We start from the raw sequence: 20983 nt of genomic DNA, 5'->3' as shown, positions 1-20983 counted from the left end.
GCATATGGATTCTTTTCCTTTCTTTGATCTCTTCAGGATATGTCTAGTATTGGTATTGTTGGGACAAAAGGGTATAGACAGCTTAGTGACTTTGGGGGTATGATTTCAATTGCTTCCCAGAGCAGTTGGACCACTTAACAGCTACATCAACAGTGTCATAGTATTCTTGTTTCCCCATAGCCCTTCCAATAATTGTCATCCCCAACCCCCTTTTTTCTGTTCTTCTTTGCCAGTCTGATGGGTGTAAGGTGGAACTTCAAAGTTTCTTTATTTTTTAGTTTTCTAATTAGTGATTTGGAGAATTTTTTCATATGTTTATTGATAGCCTCAATTTCTTGCTTTGAGAAATGCTTCTTCATATTCCTTGACTATTTATTTATTAGGGACTGGCTCTTATTCTTATAAATTTGAATCAGTTCCTTGCATATCTTGTGTATGAGTCCTTAATCAGAGAAACTTGCCATAAGGATTTTTTTTCCTGCAGTTAACTATTTCCCTTCTATTTTTAACTTCATTAGTTTTATTTGTACAAACTTTTTTTTACTATTATTTTACATAATCAAATTTTATCTTCAATGGTCTCCTCTATCCTTTATTTGGTTATAAACTCTTCCCCTATCCATAGTTACTACATGTAATTTCTTCCTTCCCCCTATAGTCAATTAGTTGCCAAATCTTGCCACTTCTTGTCCCTTTCCTCTGCTCATATGGTCACCACTTAAGTTGAAGCTGCTGTCACTTCTCACTGGACTATTGCAGCGGCCTTTCAATTCATTCCTCTGCCTTATCTCGTCTATCATTCTAATCCATACTCCACACAACTGTCAAAGAGAATTTCCTTAAGTGCAGATTGGAGCATACCTAATGAATTCCAGAGGTTCCCTACTGCTTCCAGGAGTGAATATGAACTTCTGTTTGGCTTTTAAAACCCTTCACAACCTGAGCCCAATCTATCTTTTTGAGTCTCGTTATATATTACTCCCTTTCCTGTATTCTCCCTTCCAGACAAATTTGGCTTTCTGCTCTTCCCAAACTAGGAAGCTAGATGGCTCAGAGGATAATGTGCCAGTCCTGGAGCCAGGAGGATCTAAGTTCAAATCCAGTCTCAGACACTTCCTAGCTGTGTGACCCTGGGTAAGACACTTAACCCTGTTTCCTCATCTGTCAAATGAGCTGGAAAAAAAAGATGGCAAACCACTCCAGTGTCTTTGCCAAGAAAACCCCCAAAATTGAGTCATGGAGAGCCAGACATGACTGAAACAACTTAACGACAACGGAATTTTCACAAGTTTGCACCCCATCTCTTGTCATTGTGCCTTTACACTGACTAACCCTATCCTTGGAATGGATTCTCTTCTCACTACCATCTCAAAATCCCTCACTTCCTATAAACTGTAGCTCAAACACTCCTTACTCCAGAGGTATCAAACATGCAGCCAGAAGGCCAGCCTATAACACACCTGAGTGTGGCTGAACTAGATTAAAATATAATTGGGGAATATTTAACAAAATACATAAAAATGTAATAAAACATAGATATTACATTTTAAAAACTAAGTCAATATACAGCCTGCAGAGTTCCTCATATAGAGATTAATGGCCCATTTCTTCCGTAGTTTACATCACTGTCTCCATGATACCTTTCCTCATGTCCCCAAATGCCAATGACCTCCCTCCCTTGGTATGCTATACTATACTGTACTGTACTATACTATACACACACACATACATATACTATACACACACCTATACACACACACATACATACATATGTATATGTATGTGTGCATATGCATGTATGCATATACATGCGTATCATGCACATACATGTGTGTTGCATGCACATGTGCACATATATGTAGATATGTATGTGTATATATGGATATAACACATATAAATAAATATATGGATGTATGTGAAATATACATATGCATATAACACATATTATATATATATACATATATTTATTTATGTATATGCTCTCTCTTTCATGTAACATAATCTCCTTGAGAGCAAGAGTTCTTTCACACATTGTCTTTGTATCTCCAATGCCTACCACAGTTCTGGCACATATTTAAGTACTTAATAAATGCTTGATTTACCATCATCATCACCATCATCATTACCATTCCCATCATCCACTTCAGTTTTCCTGGAAGGGGCTCTTATAAACCATCTGGGGAGGCTGATGGGGAGCCTTAGATCCAGGCTACTATAGCAAGTAATCAGTGTGCATTAGGGATCTGAGCAGGGCAGTATGTTTGCAGGCAGGAAACATGTGTAAGTTGCCATGCCCAGTATGTGGGGGTAGTGTAGGCATGACATATGCTGAGTACCAGCATTGCATGGCTGTGCATCATTAATATAGATACCATCCCTAGGGCACTTATAATCAGACCATGAAACCATGCCCTAGGTCTGAATCCATGAATACATTTACAGGTCATCAATGGAGCTCCCGAGTGCACATTAATGGCCCCATAAAACACGTCTGATTATGGCCCAGCAGGGCTCTTCAACTCTAAAACTTCCTTTTTATTTCAAAAACAAATCTTTAAAGATCGTTTCCTCGCTCTATAGGAAGAAGTGGCTGGGCTCACTTAGCCAGAAGGGGAAAAGAGAGAAGGAGACAATTGTTCTGTCTTCCCTTCCACACAGTGCTCTGGGCTGTCAGCAGGATATGCCCTCCCTGACTCTGACCTGCTGCTTGGACTCAGGCTAGCCTTTTTGTCCTTCAGGGTATTTTGGGAAAGTGGAATCAGTGGAAGTACCACCTTCTTCCTGTACTTCACAAAGATTCCATGAGGGGCAGGTGAGAAAATGACTATTTCTCCAGTGGTACTTCCATCATGCTTTCTCTCCCCCAAAATTTGTCTATCACAAGAACTTTGCCTAACTGATGCCCAAGCATCAGGTAAACAGTTAATTTAAGCAAAAGTTCAGTTTTTTTAGGATGAAATAACTTGGTCAGGCTGGTACCATGTAATACAGCCTACTTCCCATTAATATGTCTGTATTGTTGTCTATTTACCCTGTGTATGTCTATGTACATCAACAGGTCTGTTTGAGATTGTAAAACTCTGAGAACAGAGATCAGGTCCTTGTCACCTTCTCTGTAGCATGACAAGTTCAAAAAGGGGGAAAATGGAAAGAAATAAAAAGTACTATACAAATGTTAAATTATAGCATAGTCTAGTCTAGTCTAATCTAATCTGGGGCATCTAGGTGACACAGTAGGTAGAGTGTCAGGCCTGGAGTCAAGAAGAGTCATCATCCTGAGTTCAAAATTGGCCTCAGATACTAACTAGCTGTGTGACCCTGGGCAAGTCACTTAACCCTATTTGCCTCAGTTTACTTTCCTGTAAAATGAGCTAAAGGAGAAAATGGAAAACTACTCTAGTATCTTTGCTAAGAAAACCCTAGATGAGGTCTTAAAGACTTGTACATAGACGGAAAAATGAGTGAAGCATATTGTGCTATGCTATGCTATGCTGTGCTATAGGGGTCAGCAAACTATGGCTCAAGATCCAAATCCAGCCCACCACCTGTTTTTGTTTGGGTAATGAGCTATTTTTTTTGCATTGTATATATAAACTTGTAAAAATCATGTTAAGCTCATGGGCCATATAAAAATAAGCAGCTTGGCCACCCTTTCCATACTATACTAACCTATACTATACCATACTAACCATACTATACCACACCATACCATATTGTACCATCAACATGACAAAACACAATCCAACACAACACAAGCCAACATGGCACAACACATCACAACCAATATAATACCATGCCACAAACAGGCAGTTCTTTGAGTCCTGCTAAACCATATCCAAACTCTACCCTTGGCTCACTTTTTAAACAGCCCTAATCACTGAATGGCCATTGCCTCACTCAAAGAGAGAATTCAAAAAGACCTTAGCTTAAAAAGGTCAAGGTCTCCCATTGTATCCTGGGACATCTCTGGTAGTTCCTGATCAATATCTGGCCACTGGACCCAGATGGCTCCAGAGGAGAAAGTGAGGCTGGTGACTTTGCACAGCCCTTCCTCACTTAAAACCAATTTACTTGCAAGTCATGGCATCATTTTCCTGATATACAGGAAACCATACAATAGCATACCATACCATACTATAGCATACCATACCATACTATACCATACCATCCTATACCATATCTTCAATATAACACATTACAACACAACTCAGCACAATACAACACCATATAGTACAGTACAACATGGCACAGTGCAGCATAACACAACCTTTTAAGTGCCAAATGCTAGACTCTGGGAAAGATGCAATGTAGACCTTACAGTCTAATGGACTAAAGATGAGAGAAGGTGGGGAAAGGGAAAAAATAGAGATGAAAGAAAGAAAGGAAATAGGAAAAGAGGGATAGGCAATTTATAGAAGCTACCCACAGAATGTCAGAGCTGAAAGTGGGACCTTAGAGATGATAGATTTATAAGATCATAGACATAGTGTTGGAAGCCACTTTATTATACAGGTTGGTCATCTGATCTAACCTCTTAATTCTACAAGTGAGTTCACTGAGTTCCAGAGAAGTACAATCCAAATAGCTAACATACAGCTAATTAGCAGCAAAGCTGGGCATAACACCAAGGTCTCCTATTTCCCAATGCTCTTTCCATTCATCATAAATGATGTGTGTCCTGCTTAGTTGAAAAGACAAAGGCCATCACATTCTAAACCAAAATATCTCTGTATCTTTACCTATCTTTTCTTATCTCCCTCCTGTCTCAGAAGAGGCAGTCTTCCTCCTTGCCAAAGTCAATCCGTGCCACCTGAGATCTCCGTGCCATCTCATTTTGCCTGCTTTAGGACTTTGTGACACCTATCATTCTCTCCCCTCTTTCATCTTAGCCTCACAGATTTAGAGCTGGAATCTCTCTTAGAATCACCTAGTCCAATTCCTTCTTTTGACAGATGAGGAAGCTGAAATTTAGAAGGATTTAGGCAGGTTTTTATTCTTACTCCCTCACCACAGGCTTCTTCTCCTCTCCTTAAAAACATGCTTAAGAGCTCTCCTCCCCCTCACCTCACCCCCAGGTAAGCTTTCCTCACTTTTGAAGACTTAGTCTTTCTATCTCTAGATTCTTTTCCAGATTCTGCTTACTCTGCATCACTTCATGTAAGTCTTCTCATGCCTCTCATTCCATTACATTCATACACCACAATTTGTATAGCCACCAACAAACTGATGGGCATCTTCTTTGTTTCTTATTCTTTTCTTTTTTCTTTCCTTTTTTTCTTTCTTTCTCTCTTTCTTTTTTTGAGACTGAGTCTCCCCAGGTCACCCAGACTGGAAGTGCAGGGCCTATTTCACTGTGACTGGCACAGGAGCTTTGACCTGCTCCATTTTTTATTTGGGCTGCTTTGCCCCACCTTAGCGCTTTTCACTCCTGAGGGGATCACCTTTTTAGTGCCAAACTTACTGTGAACACCTGATCGGCTTAGCCCAGTACAACTCAGAACTCCTGAGCTTGAGAAATCCACAAGCCTCAGCCTGCCTGACAGCAGAGCTTACTAGTATGCTGTCACCATGTCTGGCTAAATAAACAGGCAGACAGATGGAAAAACTAAGGAGAGAAGAGAGAGAGAAGAGAGAGAGACAGAGAGAGAGGGAGGGAAGAAGAGAGAGAGAGACAGAGAGACCTACAAAGAGAGACAGACAGACCTACTATTGACTCTGTTATCATACTGTTTCATTCCATATCCACATACAGAATGGCAAAAAAAAACACCTAGAACTACCCGGATGCCACACCAACATTAGCTAGAGTTAATAAACATAGCATCAAGGCACCTAGGACACTGGGATGTTATTCCCAGGTGCCTTGGATCCTCTATACCTTACAAAACTATCTAGAACTGGAACAATCTAAACAAAGTAAACTCATCATTGGAACGCAAATGTGGGAGAAATTGTGGTATAGTCCAAAGAACTCTGAATCAAGTCCAGATGAGGTTCAAATATCAGCCCTGCCACATACCCTTAGGGTAACCTGGTCACGTCACATCACCACCCTTGGACTGAGTTTCTTCATCTGTAAAAATGGAGACAATTATGCATTCATTGCCAGTATCATAGAACTTCAAAATGCCATATAAAATTGATTATTTCACTAGTTAGTTATTTTCCATTATCTTAATCTGGTAATAGCAGTCAGAGGATAAATGACAAGGACTTTTCCTAAGCAAAATCAATAGGATGGTAAGATCTTAGTTTGGAAAATTCAGGACCACTTGAAAGTAACACTTTATACTCATCGAATTGACAAAGAGTTAAAAACAATAAAATTCAACTTCGACAGGGCTGTGGGGAAACAGGCTTACTATTGGGGGGGGCAGGGGGAGCTGTCAATCAGCACAATCTTTTTGAGAAGCAAACTGGTGTTATACAATAAAAGCTACAATACTGATGTTACTGATTATACTCTTTGATCCAGTGATCCTACCAGTAGGATTATACCCTCAGGATATTATTTTTAAAAGTGGGGGAGGGCGGGGGTGGGAACTTCCCTGCACAAACATATTCCCAACAGCTTTGTTTTTAATAGCAAAAAGAAAAATAAAAGACTAGAAACAACCCATATGTCCAACAATGGAGAAATGGCTAAATAATCAATTGTGATATATGAAAATAATTTAATATTGTTGTGCACTAAGAAATGACAAGAGAAGAGACTAGTCCTTGGAGCCATAAAGACCCAGGTACACATCTGGACTCTGACACTTACTGGATGTGCAACCCCAGGCATGTCACTTAACCTCTAAGTATTGCTCTTAAAGAGACTATTAAATTGCAGAACAGTTGTAGTCTAGCATAGGTAATGGGAGTTCCCCACCCCACCCCCCCCCCCCCCCCCCCCCGCCCCCACCTGGGAATTCCCTAAACCAGTGAATCACAGGTTTAGAGCAATAATAGATGATATTTATATAACGCTTTCAAATTTACTTTGCATTTTACATCAAATCTATCATTTGAAGAGCCCTGGGAGGTAGGTACAACAGCTATCATTATTCCCATTTTGCAGAAGGGGAGACTGGAGCCTAGAAAGGTTATGGGTAAGGATAGGGACTAGATCTGTGATTTGACTGCTTTAAGGGAACTCCCTGGGGGGGACATTACCTTTACCAAAGCAGATCTGCGCTTTCTCTGTAACTTATTGTCTTAGAGAATAGCCTAGAGCACTGAGAGGTCACGACTACATTTGCTTAGCGAATACAGAATAAAAAGATATTTTAAGGGAACATGGAGGCAAACAAAATAATATTTATTATTTTGTTAATTGCTGATGCTTTTGTTCCAGGGGAAAAATGAATACTTATGAGTTTATGAGTTTATGTGTAATTTTCTCTTTATTTTGTTTTATTGATGGCTAAGTTTTTAAATAAAAACTCATTTCTTTAGAAAGGAAAAACAAAACCAAACAAGGAGCGGACATGTTCTTGTCTGGGTGAGCCCGAAGGGGGGAGAAGACGCATGTCAGGCATTACCAACTGTCACGAGCCATCTCTGACCAGGTTCAAATATGGAAATGTTAACTGTCCCAACCCTGTGACAGGAGGGAGAAGCCTGGAGCAGGGGACAATGCTGGCGATGACGCCTGGCAACCCTAGATAACGATTCTGTCACCGGCTGGGAATCTACCCAGACTGTGCACGCTGAGCCCTGAGGTGGCGTCGCCCCGAATGCTTTCTTCTCTCTTGCTTGCCTGTCACTTCCCGTGTCACAAAAATGACACGAGTGAAACATCTTCAGGAACAGGGGATTCATCAAATGCTGCCGTCAGCCCGGGAAGCAGTGCTCCCCGGAGCCTGTAGCCCTCATACCCACAGATTTCTCTGTCCATGATAGATGATTACACAGTACTTGCCTCATAGGGGCTCTAGGCAGCCGAGATGCGATGGAAAGAGCCCCGAAGTTGGAAGATTTGGGTTCTCACACTGCCTCTGATACATACTACCTGTGTGGCTTTGGGTGAGTCATTTAATGCCATACCTGAGCTTAGCCACTCATCTTCCACAGTCCTTCCTCTGGAAGAAAAGAGAAGACCAGTAGTAGGAAGCCAGGGTTGATGTCATTGGTTCTCTTTAATAATGATTGACAAACAACAGCAACAACATGTACAGCTACTTTTCCTGACCTCAGTTTCCTCACCTGTAAAATGGGCTGGATAGCGTCTAAACTCCCTTCTAGCACTAGAACTATGATCCCATATCCCTGTAATGTTAAGGCTAGATTGAGAACACTAACAATAAAGTATATTGACATGGCTACATCAAAGTAAACGGAAAGAACCACCAGAACAGAACAACTGAACACTGAAATTATAATGACTAAGTTTGACCCCAAAGATAAGGTAACAGAGCTCCTCCCTTTTTTCTTTGCAGAGGTAGGGGACTATGAGTGTGGAATATACTACTATGAAATAATGTCAAATTTGGATCATCTGTTGCTTAGCTATAAGATCATAGATTAGAGCAAGAAGAAACCCTTGTTCAGTAGTGTCCAACACTTTGTTACCCCATTTGGGGTTTTCTTGGCAAAGATACTAGAGTGGTTCGTCATTTCCTTTTCCAGGTCATTTTACAAATGAGGCAAACAGGGTTAAGAAACTACTATTAAGTGTCTGAGGCCAGATTTGAACTCAGGGAGAGTCTTTCTGACTCCAAACCTATGGTGCCACTTAGCTGCTCCAGAACAAACCTTAGAGGCCATCTAATCCAACCCCCATTTTATAGATTGAAGAAACTGAGGCCCAGAGACTGGCTTGTCCAAGTTCACAGAGAGACCGAGTTAACAGAACTAGACCTTGAACTCAGATCCTCTAACTCAAATCCAACATACTTTTCCCACTGTGACACAAGCAAAGCACGAAAAAACCTTAGACATCATCTAGTCCCATGGTTCTCATGTTTGGCCTGAGGACCTCTTTACATTTTTAAAAACTATTGCATGCCACCCCCACCCCCACCAAGAGCTTTTGTTTATGTGGGTTATACGTATTGATATTTGCCTTATTGGAAATTAAAACAACTTAGTATTATTACGAAAACAGTTTTGATGTCTCAGACCCCTGGAAGGCTGTCCAGCATCCTCTCAGAGATCCCTGGACCACACTTCGAGAATCCCTGACCTATAACTCCTGCATTTCACAGAGGAGAAAGCAAGAGGGGATTTATAAGGTCTTATAAACAGTAGGAGAGATAAGGTTCAAATGTCCAAATTCAGCAGGCTTTCCCACTTATTTTTACCATCTTTTTTTTATTCTTTGTTATAATGATAGTTCTCTGAAAGGGACATTTTAGGACATATAGATGATAAAAAATATTAAGAATTTTTAAAAGAATATGAGAGCAAATAAAAAAAATAGCTAGGTGATAAAGTGGAGAAAGTACTGGGCTTACAGTCTGGAAGAACTGAGTTAAAATCCAGTCTTAGATACTTAATAGCTATGTGACCCTGGGCAAGTCACTTAACCTCTCTGTCTTAGTTTCTTCAGCTGTAAAATGGGGATAATTGTAGTAGGACCTACCTCCTTGGGTTGTTGTAACAATGAGATACTATTTATAAAATGCTTTGCAAACCTTAAAGCCCTACATAAAAGCTAATTATAATAATAATTAAGTTCAGAATTCTTGAGGGTGCAGAAGGAGGTTCTCCCTGGACATCCTATGAGGAACTCTGGGTTTCTCTGTGCTTTCCTGTGTGTCTGGAGTTCCTCCTTGCCTTCTTGGTCTATCAGGTGGGTCTCAGCCTGGCTCACAAAAGCTTCCGTGTAGATTCAGCCCGTTTCGGCAGCAGCAATGAATATAGCCTTGCCTGTGTCTCCTCCTCCCAATGCTAATGGTTTCTTTGCTATTTTGGTTGTATAGGCGCAGACTTGCAGTCCCTATAGGAAATATCTCCCCAGAATTCCTCCCACCTGATTCCTGTTTATTCACCCACTGGCACAGAGGAAGGGAGTTGTGCTGCCCTACCTTTTCCCCCTCCCAACTAACTATTCCTCCCCAAGCAGGCTTAATCTCCCTTCCCACCCGCCATCCCTATCCGAATTCAGATGGATGTTCCCTGACCATACTAGGGAATAATATCCCCAGGCTCAGGGCTCAGGGTTGGAGAAAAGACTAAAGGGGATGGGGAGTTCAACAGGTGCTACTCCATTCCACCCCCCTCGCTCTCCCCCTCCACACACACTCAGCTGCAGATAGCTTTATTTATTAGTACCAGGTGTGTGTGGAGCTTGCCAGGGCATTATGTAAAGGAAGCCCCAACCGGCACATTCTGTCCTGCACCACCTTGTGGCCAGCTAGGGGTTGAGGAGGGTGGGAGGAGGAGACACATGGCAAAAGGAAGGGAATGGAGGGGGGAGTGGGAAAAAGGGGGGGGAAAGAGAGGGAAGAGAAGGAAGGGAAAAGAGGAGAAAAGGAATGGAGGGAAAGAGAGAGAGGGAGGTTAAGAGGGACAAAAAGAAGAGAAGGTGGGAAGGCGGGGGAACGGAGAAAAAGATGGAGAAATGGAAATGAAGGGAGAGAGAGAGAGAGAGAGAGAGAGAGAGAGAGAGAGAGAGAGAGAGAGAAGGCAGGGGAAGGAGAGAAGGAGGAGAAACAAGCTGAGGGAGGAGAGACAGCGAGAAAGTTCTACTCAGGAGCAAGGGACTGCAGTATGAGGGAGAAAGAGGCTAGATCAAAACAGATCTTTAATCATTCTTCTCTCCTAAGGATTCTTCTACACAGGCTATGCCTTGCCCCCTGGTGGCCTCTCTTACTACTGCAATACCAAAACCCTGTGGGTACAAACGGTCCGGTCAAAATGGCTCTGCTCCAGCAGCACCATGGTAGGTCTTCTGATTCTAAGGTCAGTGACCTTACTGGTCTCCAAGCTGTGATTGCCTCCTTGGGGAAATCCTAGGGCTCTAGGTGTTCATCTCCCTGCCACCACAGTATCATAACATTTGTAGGATGAGGCACTTGGAAACCTTTCTGTTTGGGCAGAGTTCTAAAAGGGGTAAGGTAAAGTGTGTGTCTTCCAGCCTTGGATCAAGAAGAAGAAATCTAATCCATTTGAGTATAGGATGAGAAAAAAAAACAGGCAAAATGAGGGCTTATTTAAGTACAGGAGGGAGACTATTATACAGGCATTTCTCTCAGAGCTGGGGAAAGAAGATCCTTGCTTCTTGCAGGTTAACTCACTTTGCTATTCCTTGGAGGGAAAATGGTGATAGCTCTCCTTTGGGTCTTTAGTGCCTTTCAGCCTAGAACATACAACCCATTTCATAGATTTAAAACTGAATGGAGACTCAAAGGCCATTTAATCCAATGCCCTCATTTTAAAATGCCCCAATTTTATGGGCAGCTAAGTGGTGTGGTGGATAGAGCACCGGGCTTAAAGTCAGGAAGACTCATCTTCCTGAGTTCAAATGTGGCCTCAGATACTTACTAGCTGTGTGACCCTAGGCAAGTCACTTTTAACCCTGTCTCTTCATCTGTAAAATGAGCTGGAGGAAGAAACGGCAAACTACTCCAGTATCTCTACCTAGGAAACCCCAAATGGGGACACAAAGAATCAGACACAACTGAAAAATGACAGAACCAAAAAAAAAAACCAAACTCACTTTACAGAGAAGGAAACTGAGGCCCAGGCAGAATGATTTGCCCAAGGTCACACAGGAAGTAGCAGAACCAAGATGTGAACCTAGGACCTCTTATTCCAAATCCTGCATTTTTTCCACTGGACTAGAATGTCTCCCTAATTTGTTAGCCTGTTATGTTTATGTGATGACATGCATATACAAACACACACACACACTGATCTCTCTGTGGCATACCCTTATATAGTGCTGTTTTGTTGTTAAGTCATTTTTCAGTTGGGCAGAGATACTGGAGTGATTTCTCCAGCTCATTTTACAGATGAGGTAACTGAGGCAAATAGGGTTAAGTGACTTGCCCAGGGTCACACAGCTAATGAGTGTTTGAGGCTGGATATGAACTCAGGTCTTCCTGACTCCTAGCCTGGGGCTCTATCCACTGTGCCACCTAGCTGCCCTGAAAATGCCCTATATTCAGTTCAATTCACCATTTTTTCTTATGTACCTACTAGCTAGATGCTTCCATACCAATGAAATCATGCCCAGCCCCTGCTTCTATCCCTAGCCCATCACCTGTGTGTACTGCTTATATTTCCATACATTCATGTATACTACATATGGCCTTATATACTGCACACAAGAAGGACTGGAGGCTTTTTGCAAATATTCTCAAAATTTTTATCAGTTAGTGAACCTAGACTAAGGGGTAGTGAGGTGTAGTGGAAAGAACACTAGATTTAAAGGCCTCAGACCTGAATTTGAATCTCAACTCTGCTACTTATATTAACTCTATAACTGGGCAAGCCTCTCTGGGCCTCAGTTCCTCTATCTGTAATAGGGTTAAATGTCTCAAAGGTCTCTTCCAACTTGAAACCCTGCTCCATAGCCTTCTTACTAGCAGACCTACAGTGGCACCTGCCCACCCCAGTTGTGTTACTGACTGCTACCAGGTGTCGTGTCCGTGGACTTGGATCTATTCATGGCTGTAATTGAAATTGAATGTAATTAATTGCATCATTACATTCACACCGCCTCTGCACATATGTGGATTTCTCACCCAGTAGTGGCTCACCATTTGTCTCGTCCGTACTTCTGACTTTTTCCCTGGGCCAACAGAATCAGTGAGATGTCTGGCACTGCGTAGACGTGGGCTATGTGACCATGTGTCTTTCTCCTTCAACCTAGCAAACATTTAAGAACTCCTCGCTTCTGCTAAATGCTGGGGAAGTTAATGAGATGAAATCAGACCTGATGGCTCAGTCTCCTGGCTAATATTGATGTGTCTCAGAGCTGAAGACAGAGGATGTGAGAGCTAGAAGGGGCTTCAGAAATTACCTTGTTCCCCCTCCTCATTTTGCAAGGGAGGGAAATGAACTACAGAGAGAAGAGGTGAAAACCTTGGTGGTGATTGCCTGCCCTGGACTATAGACAAGGAAGTGATAACTGGCCTGGGAGTTACAGAACATGGGTTTTTGTCCCACATCTGCCACTGAATTAGCTGTGTGACCTTGGAGAAGTCACTTTCACATTCTGAGAGGTTCATATATTTATATATCACATGCATACATACACTATACATTCCTCTACCCTACACACACACACACACACACACACACACACACACACACACACTCTTCTTTCTCTCTTGATTCACACACATACATTGGACCAGTTGCATTTGATAGATACATACACACATATATCCTTAATCACTACATATCAACATATACACAGATGTTGATTCTACACGCCCTCACCCATTACACAAATATACACTGCACGTGTACCCTCTCTGCACTGTTACAAATTCCTATTGTACACAATACACCCCCCTATGCCTTCTTATTCACATCACACACACACACACACACACACACACACACACACAATGCATCTTTACTCACCACACCCCTGTACTCATCACACCCATACTCCCTGCCACTGAATGTGCAGCACAACACTAGAGTGATTCCTTCTATCTCGAGGAGCTATTGCACAACACTCAGAAGTTCAACCACACAAAATCCATTCTATTCTGCTGGCTGTCATAAAAAGCACCACCCCCACCCCTGTTTACTGGTACAATTATAATCATAGATCACAGGTCTAGATGGCGCCAAGGGTTGCAAGGCATTCTCACAACACCCCAATTCAGTAGATAGTACAAATATCATTGTCCCCATTTTATGGATAGGGAAACTGAGGCAATGAGAAGTCAAAATGACCCACCTAAGATCACACAGATAATATGTCAGAGTCTGGATTCAAACCCAGGTGCTCACTCTATTGCTGTACAACTCCTGCTCCCATTAGAGGATCATTGGAGACTGAATTATAGACACAACCTACTTCATCTTTTGTAGTTTACAAATAAAGAAACTAAGGCCCAAAGAAAGGAAAATCTATTCCCAAGGTCACAAAGGCATAGCTATGCCCCAATTAGTGTGAATAACGGATCCCCCAAAGTAGTCAAATGAATTCAAATTTGTCCTCAAAGTTATCATTATGTAAAATATGGTCATTGGTTCTGGACCAATGGAAATATGCAGTGAGAATTCAAGCAATGATCTCTCTCTCTTATTCCCACTAGTGGGCACCAGGCTGTATGCAGCAGAGATGGGATTTGAATCCTGGTCCTCAGACACTAAATCCAGCATTCTTTCTGTCACAACACACACAGGAGGCCATTCTCTAGAATATAGTTCTAGGAGCAACAATTGTTCCAGAAATAAAAATTATTCAATATTTCAAGAACGTATATGTTCCTACAACAAGTAGCCTGGGTTCATAAAGAACAAATTATGCCTGACACACTGATTGTGCCTGGGAGGGAACTGAGAAATTAGTGGATGAGGAAGACAGGAGAGTTGTAATCTGTCTTGATTTTTTATACATTCTATGTTGGCTCATAGAATTGTCCTTGCAAAATTAATTCAAATTGGCACAGATATGAGAATTGTCCCTGAGGTTGAAAACCAGCAAAAAACAGAAACAGACATATTGATTAAAGAAAACAAATCCCTTCCCCTCCCAGGTCACTGGAGGGAGATGTACAAGAAAGCATGGTGTGGGATGGCAACAGCCTGGCTTTATGAGGTACTCTTCTACGATCTGATAATAAAGACTGGTGTATGGGGGCAGGGAAGTAAGGGCAAAGTTCAATACAGGTAGTCTATAAATGAAATTCATTAATGATTCTTCATTGTGGTGGATGACCATCTCATCCAAACCAAGATGGCAAACACAGAGTCTCTTTAGAGTGATGGGAAACCTGCGGCCTCAGGCCACATGTGGCCTTCTAGGTCCTGGGGTGCGGTTTTTTGACTGACTACAAGTTTTACAGAACAAATCCTTTTATTAAAGGGATTTGTTCTGTGAAATTTGGATTCAAAGGGCCACACCTGAGGACCTAGAGGACCACATGCGGCCTTGTGGCCACAGGTTCCCCATCCCTGTGTGAGTTAGACCAAGGGTTCTTAACTTGTTTTTTTTTTTAATGTCATTGACCCCTCTGGCAGTATGGAGAAGCCTACAAACTTTTCTCAGAATGTTTCTAAATGCCCAAAATAAAGCTTATTGGATTACAAAGGAAACCAAAAGTAAGTGGAAATAAAGAATTATTTTTTTTCCCAACCATAAATCTCCAAGAAGTCCATGGACTCCAAGTTAAGTACATTGGACTGGACTAGGACAACAATTTTTAACTTTTTTGTGTCGTATAGCCACCTTTGGTATGGTGAAGCCTAGAAAAGCCTTTCAAAATCATGTTTTTAAATTCACAAAATAAAGTGCATAATAGTAAAAAGGAAATAAAATCTATTGAAATATAGTTATTGACATATTAAAAAGAAAACGACAAGTTCACAGTCCCCCAGGTCTATGTGTAGTGTAATGTTGTAGTGTAGACATTGAAAAATACAAAATGGTTTTGGCTATATAACAGCCCTTTAGAGGGCAGGGAGACAAATTGTACTTCTCCCATAAGTATGGGGAGTAGCCTGGACCCTCCATGAGAAATCTGAGGTGAAGGAATGGGGTGGGGAGGACTCATACATGTTCCTAGCCATGGGACAACTGCAAAGGCTGAGGGATTGGGGCAGGACTAGAAAGTTTTTTTAACTGGCTAGGCTGGGGGAAAACAGTGGAAAAAAAGATAGAGACAGACAGAGACACAGAGACTGACAGAAAGACACAGAGAGAGAGACATACAGAGACAAAGGCAGAGTCAGAAAAAGACTAAGAAAGACACAGAGACAGAGACAGAAGGAGACAGAGACAGATAGAGAAAGAGAGAGACAGAGACAGAGCAAGGGAGGTAATAGAGAAACATTGCTGCAGCAGAAGCTCCAGAGTCATCTACCTATTCATCTTCTGCACCAGAGGGCTCTGGAATGAAGGAGGAAGAGATTAGCAGACTAATCTCAAATGGAGGTTTAAGCATGCCCGGGTTCCCCCAAAGCTCAGTAACAGACAAACAAGACAGCATCAATCCAGAAAGGATGCACTGGTAGTGAATTTTCCCTCTTGGCAGTGAAGCAAAAGGGGACATCTTTCTCCTTCCACTCTCTCACTCTCATTCCCCTAGATTTTCACCATCCTTTCACCTGAAGCTGTGAATTCAAAACTTTCTGTTCTTTTTCACACTGATCTTCTGCTGCCGCAGTGGTATTTTTGTTAAGTCTGATCCCTTCAGATACGAGTTTGCTGTCCATTGCCTTGAGGGTATATTTTAAGTTGAAGTCACAGGTACAGTGGGTATGCTTCAGTTGTATGTCTCACTGGACAAATGGAAAGGCTAAATAAAGATCATTTCTGACTGCTGAGCTCAAGGTAGCCTTCACAGGCAAGGTGGCATTTCAACTGGGCCTAAGAATGGGAGATGAGGAGGCAAAAGGACGGAGAAATAATCAAGAATGGAGGAGAGGTTTCCTCGCTCAATCGTCATCCTTCATTGTTGCTGGGCCTTCCTTATTCTTCAGCTATTAAATGAATATAGTAATGCTCATACTACTCACTGCTGAAGACTGTTGTGAAGAAAGTGCTTTGCACCCTTTAAATTACACATGAATGTAATGGATTATTGTTCTTCGGTGGTGTCTGAATCTTCATGACCCCATTTGGGGTTTTCTTGGCTTTTTCCTACTCCAGTTCATTTTACAGATGAGGAAACTGAGGCAAACAGGGTTAAGTGGCACAGCTAGTAACTACCTGAGGCCCGACTGGAACTCAGGATGATGTCTTCCTGACTTCAGGTCCAGCACTCTACTGTGCCACCTAGCTGCTTGATGTATTATTACTATTGTTATCTCTTTCTCATCATTTTCAAAAGGATTCAGAGTTCTGGGACAAATCATTATACTTTATAATTCTTTCATAAATAATGTTCCATAGGCTATTGCACAAGAGAATAAAATAACTTCTTTTTGTAGTTTTAATAAAAACTCATTTTCAGTAGGCTTGCTGCAAGCATCCTTGATAAAACTCCAATAGCAGTCAGGCTGACAGAGATGATGTGAGTACCTCACTCTGTTTCCATGTGATTTTGATTTCCTCTTCCAGATTTTGATATTTTGAAAACTCTTCATTCTATGTAGCCTGAATATCATGAACATTTGGTACAGTAAAAACCCATTTAAAACATTCTTAAAATTTTTTGGACCAGTCAATCAATAAACATTTATTAAGTACCTTCTAGGTAGCCAGGCACTGCTCCAAGTGGTGGTGATACAATGAAAGGCAAAAGACAGTCCCTACTCCCAAGTCCTCACAGTCTAATGGGAAAGACAACATGAAAACAACTAGGTGCAAACAAATTATAGACAGGAAATAATCAACAGAAAAGAAGTACTAGAATTAAGAGGGATGGAGAAAGGCTTCCTTTCTACAGAAGGCAGGATTTTAGTTGGGACTTGAAGGAAGCCCGGGAAACCAGGAGGCAGAGATTAAAAAGGAGTACATTAAATAAATAAATTAATTAATTAAAATTTCTTTAAAAAGGAGTAAATTTCAGACATGAGGGGGACAGACAGTGAAAATGCCTGGACATGGGAGGGATTTTATTCTGTCAGCCCATGAAAAGTAATGAGCTTCTGACGTATAATTCCCACCACCAAGTCATGGCTTGTTGGACGTGTATTATCAAATTTTCACATCCTGAGATTATGTTATGCAGTGTCTCCTGTTTCCTTTCATAATCTATATTGATCACTAAGTCAGAGCTCCTTAAGAATAACCCTTTAACTTCTGGTGGCAGTGGCCTGGTCCTGAATTGCCATCCTAAACTATGCCATTTCCTCAGACAAACCTGCTTTACTTAGACATACATTTGACACTTCTCTTGTTGGCTGAGTTCATGCAGATGCCAATCATTGAGGACCTTTGAACACACTCTTAGATCCTGGCTTCTTCTGACTTTCTATTCAGAAGTAAACCTTTCAGTTACATTTGACAAATCCAATGGTGTTGACTTGATGGTCACAAACCAGTGCCCTCCTAGCTCAGAGTGAATATAAATAGTAACTGTTTCTCTTTTGGGCAGCAACCCTGAGGGTCTTATCCTTCCAGTTTGATTTTTTTTTTTGATTAAAGAGGCCATCCCTTGACTCACTTCTTAAAGAGGCCTATTCACTGAATGGGCATTACCTCACTCAAAGTGAGAACCTGAAAAGAACTTATATGTAAAGGGCCAGGGTCTCCCATTTCATCCTGGGCCATCTCCAGTCATGCTGATGAATATCTGGCCACTGGACCCATACGGCTCTGGAGGAGAAAGTGAGGCTGGTGACTTTACACAGCCCTCCCTCACTCATATCAAAGTCAACTGCAGGTCATGTCATCATCTCCCTGATGTCATGGTCCTCTTCAAGAATGAAGGACAAACACAACAAAAACAGCAAACCAATGTGGAAGTGTGTTGGTAACCAAAAATGGGCTCCTTAGCACTTAGTTCAACAAGTGCCCCTGAATAGTTTGGCTTTTGTTCCCTTTGAGTAATTCATTGAGCCTTACTAGGTGCTAAGCCCCAGGCCCAAACCCCTATTAGGTGTAAAACCTTAGTGGGTGTGGATTGGCAACTAAGGTGGGGCCCAAGGTGGGTCCAACTCCAGGGAAGGCCTAGTTTACATGTCTGGGAGAGCAGAGGCTTTTAGACCACGTGGGTTTAAGTCTGCCTCTTTGTGAGGATTCTAGGTCACACATGTGACTCACCCCTGATACTGAAAAAGATATAAAAACCAGGGGTTGGCTGTCTGTTCCTTGGAGCTCTTTGCTGCAGCAGTGGTGGCACGTGACTCTGGGCCAGCCCTTGTTCTGAGCTCCTGGGCTGAACCTAGATGTTGGTAACTATGAATTGTATTGGGTCTGTCTGTTGATGTTTGTAATTTGTTTGTATTTTATTCTGAAGTTCAGGGTGCTGGCTTTTTCCCCTGAACTAAGTGAATGCTGTCTGTATGCTGGATTAAAATAAACTTGTCAACCCCTTCACCTTGCTTTCCTTAGTTAAGCAGATCAGAAGAACCTGTGCTGTTGGCAGCTTTCTGGGTGCTGGCTGTGGGTGGATCTTACACCCCCACAGAAGCTGCTAGCCGGATTGTTGAAACAGAAAGATAAAATCTGTTGGTAGTAAATTTTCCCTTTTAGTTGTTACTGTGGCTATTACTAACCTTTATTTTTGCTCAATGAAAAGATATCTGCTTGTTTCAAAATGGCTTTTGACCCACTTGTTATATTCTATGAGAAGGTTCTTCACTTTCCATGTATTTTTTGTTTTTTTGTTTATTTGTTTTGGTATTCTAGTTTTTTATATTGGGACTTTTCTCCCTACCAATCTAGAAACTCCGTGAGGGCAGGGATCACTCCATGTGTATCTTATATGAAGTCTGTATCTCATCCATTGTCTGTCATGATACTCTATTAAGCACACAGAAGGTGCTTAACAAATATTTGATATTGTTATCCTGTAAGAATGAAGAGGATTTGGGGGCAGCTAGGTGGTGCAGTGAGTAGAGCACCTGCCTTGGAGTCAGGAGGACCTGAATTCAAATGCAGCCTCAGACACTTGATGCATGTACTAGCTGTGTGACCTTGGGCAAGTCACTTAACCCCAATTGCCCTGCCTTCCCCCTTCAAAAAAACAAAGAAGAGAAATCTAAAAATCCTAGCTGATTAATACAAATCGAGATACCTAGACAGGACAAAAGCTTGGTGTAACAATGGGCCAACTTCTCATAAGACCATCCACAGATTCCCTTCTCTCACCCAAATACTTAAGGCTCCTGCTTTATTTTTGTTGTATCCTTGTCACACCTTTGTCCTGCCTAAGACTCTTAAAATACCCAGGATACCCTGCTCCTTCCAAATTCTGATTCTGTTCTCTTCCCCACCTCTTCATGTCCTCGGTGCTTTTCAGTTAAGTCCCAGTAGCCTTCCTACTGCTTCCAGCATTTACTGACTCATCCAATTCTTCTGCGAAGCCCCTCTTTAAAACCAGCAACTGACCCCGTCACCATTATGCTGTGTTGCCTCGCATCTGATAAATGTTTTTTAATTGAATTGAATCGTCAGTTCCTGTCTACTCTGGGCAGCAGACGGTGTAATCCTATTACATTTATATGCACAGTCACTGCCCCTCCGACATTCTGATTAGTGCCGAATTGCTAGAGAGTCTATTCGCTCTCTACAAAACGTTAATACTTGTGCAATAAACAGCAAATGAGGTGCTTTTCGAAAAAGTTGTTTTTTTGGTTTGGTTTTTAATATAGTTTTCTCTTCCATACTGCCCATGTTTTTTTTGTTTTAGTATTTTATTTTTCCCAATTAGATATAGAAACAATTTTAACCTTTTTTTAAAAACAATTTTGAGCTCCAAATTGTCCTCTACCTTCCCTCCCCCACCTCCATCATTGAGAAGGCAAGCATTTTGATAAAAGTTATACATTGCCCATATTTTAATGCTGGGGAACATGTGGTCATTTTGAAAATCCTAAGTATTTTAGAACAATGAAGTAACTTCTGTCTGTATACCTCTGTGCATGCAACTTACCATCTGTAAGGTTTCCTTTAACATGGCACGGGTTCTTCACAGTGGGTACAGCTTCTCCACAACTACTTCTGCCTAGTCTTTAAAGGTTCCCCAGGCCCACTCAAAGGAAATATCAATTACAGCAAAGGATTGTGGGAGCAGGGAGGTAATAAGAGTGCCTAATGCCCTGTGGTATAAAAAAACCAACAACATTATATCTTAGAAGGTGATTTTTTGGTGGGGAGAACCCCCTTCATTTCACTGATATCCACTGCTCTCCTTTGTAATGTGTTTTCCTCAATTTATCTATGAAGAGCTCCTTGGCTTTGGACAACAGCTCTCTC

General features: G+C 41.6%; 1 pseudogene; it reads right to left on the bottom strand.

The window, feature by feature from the left end:
* The window catches only part of LOC118857882, a 73218-nt pseudogene extending 65433 nt beyond the window's left edge, over positions 1 to 7785 (bottom strand).
* Positions 7786 to 20983: the final 13198 nt, after the last annotated feature.

Source organism: Trichosurus vulpecula, chromosome 7 (assembly GCF_011100635.1).
Source record: "Trichosurus vulpecula isolate mTriVul1 chromosome 7, mTriVul1.pri, whole genome shotgun sequence".
NCBI classification, from domain to species: Eukaryota; Metazoa; Chordata; class Mammalia; order Diprotodontia; family Phalangeridae; genus Trichosurus; species Trichosurus vulpecula.
Note: the sequence above shows the minus strand (reverse complement) of the source record. Positions and strands in the feature narration are given on the sequence as shown.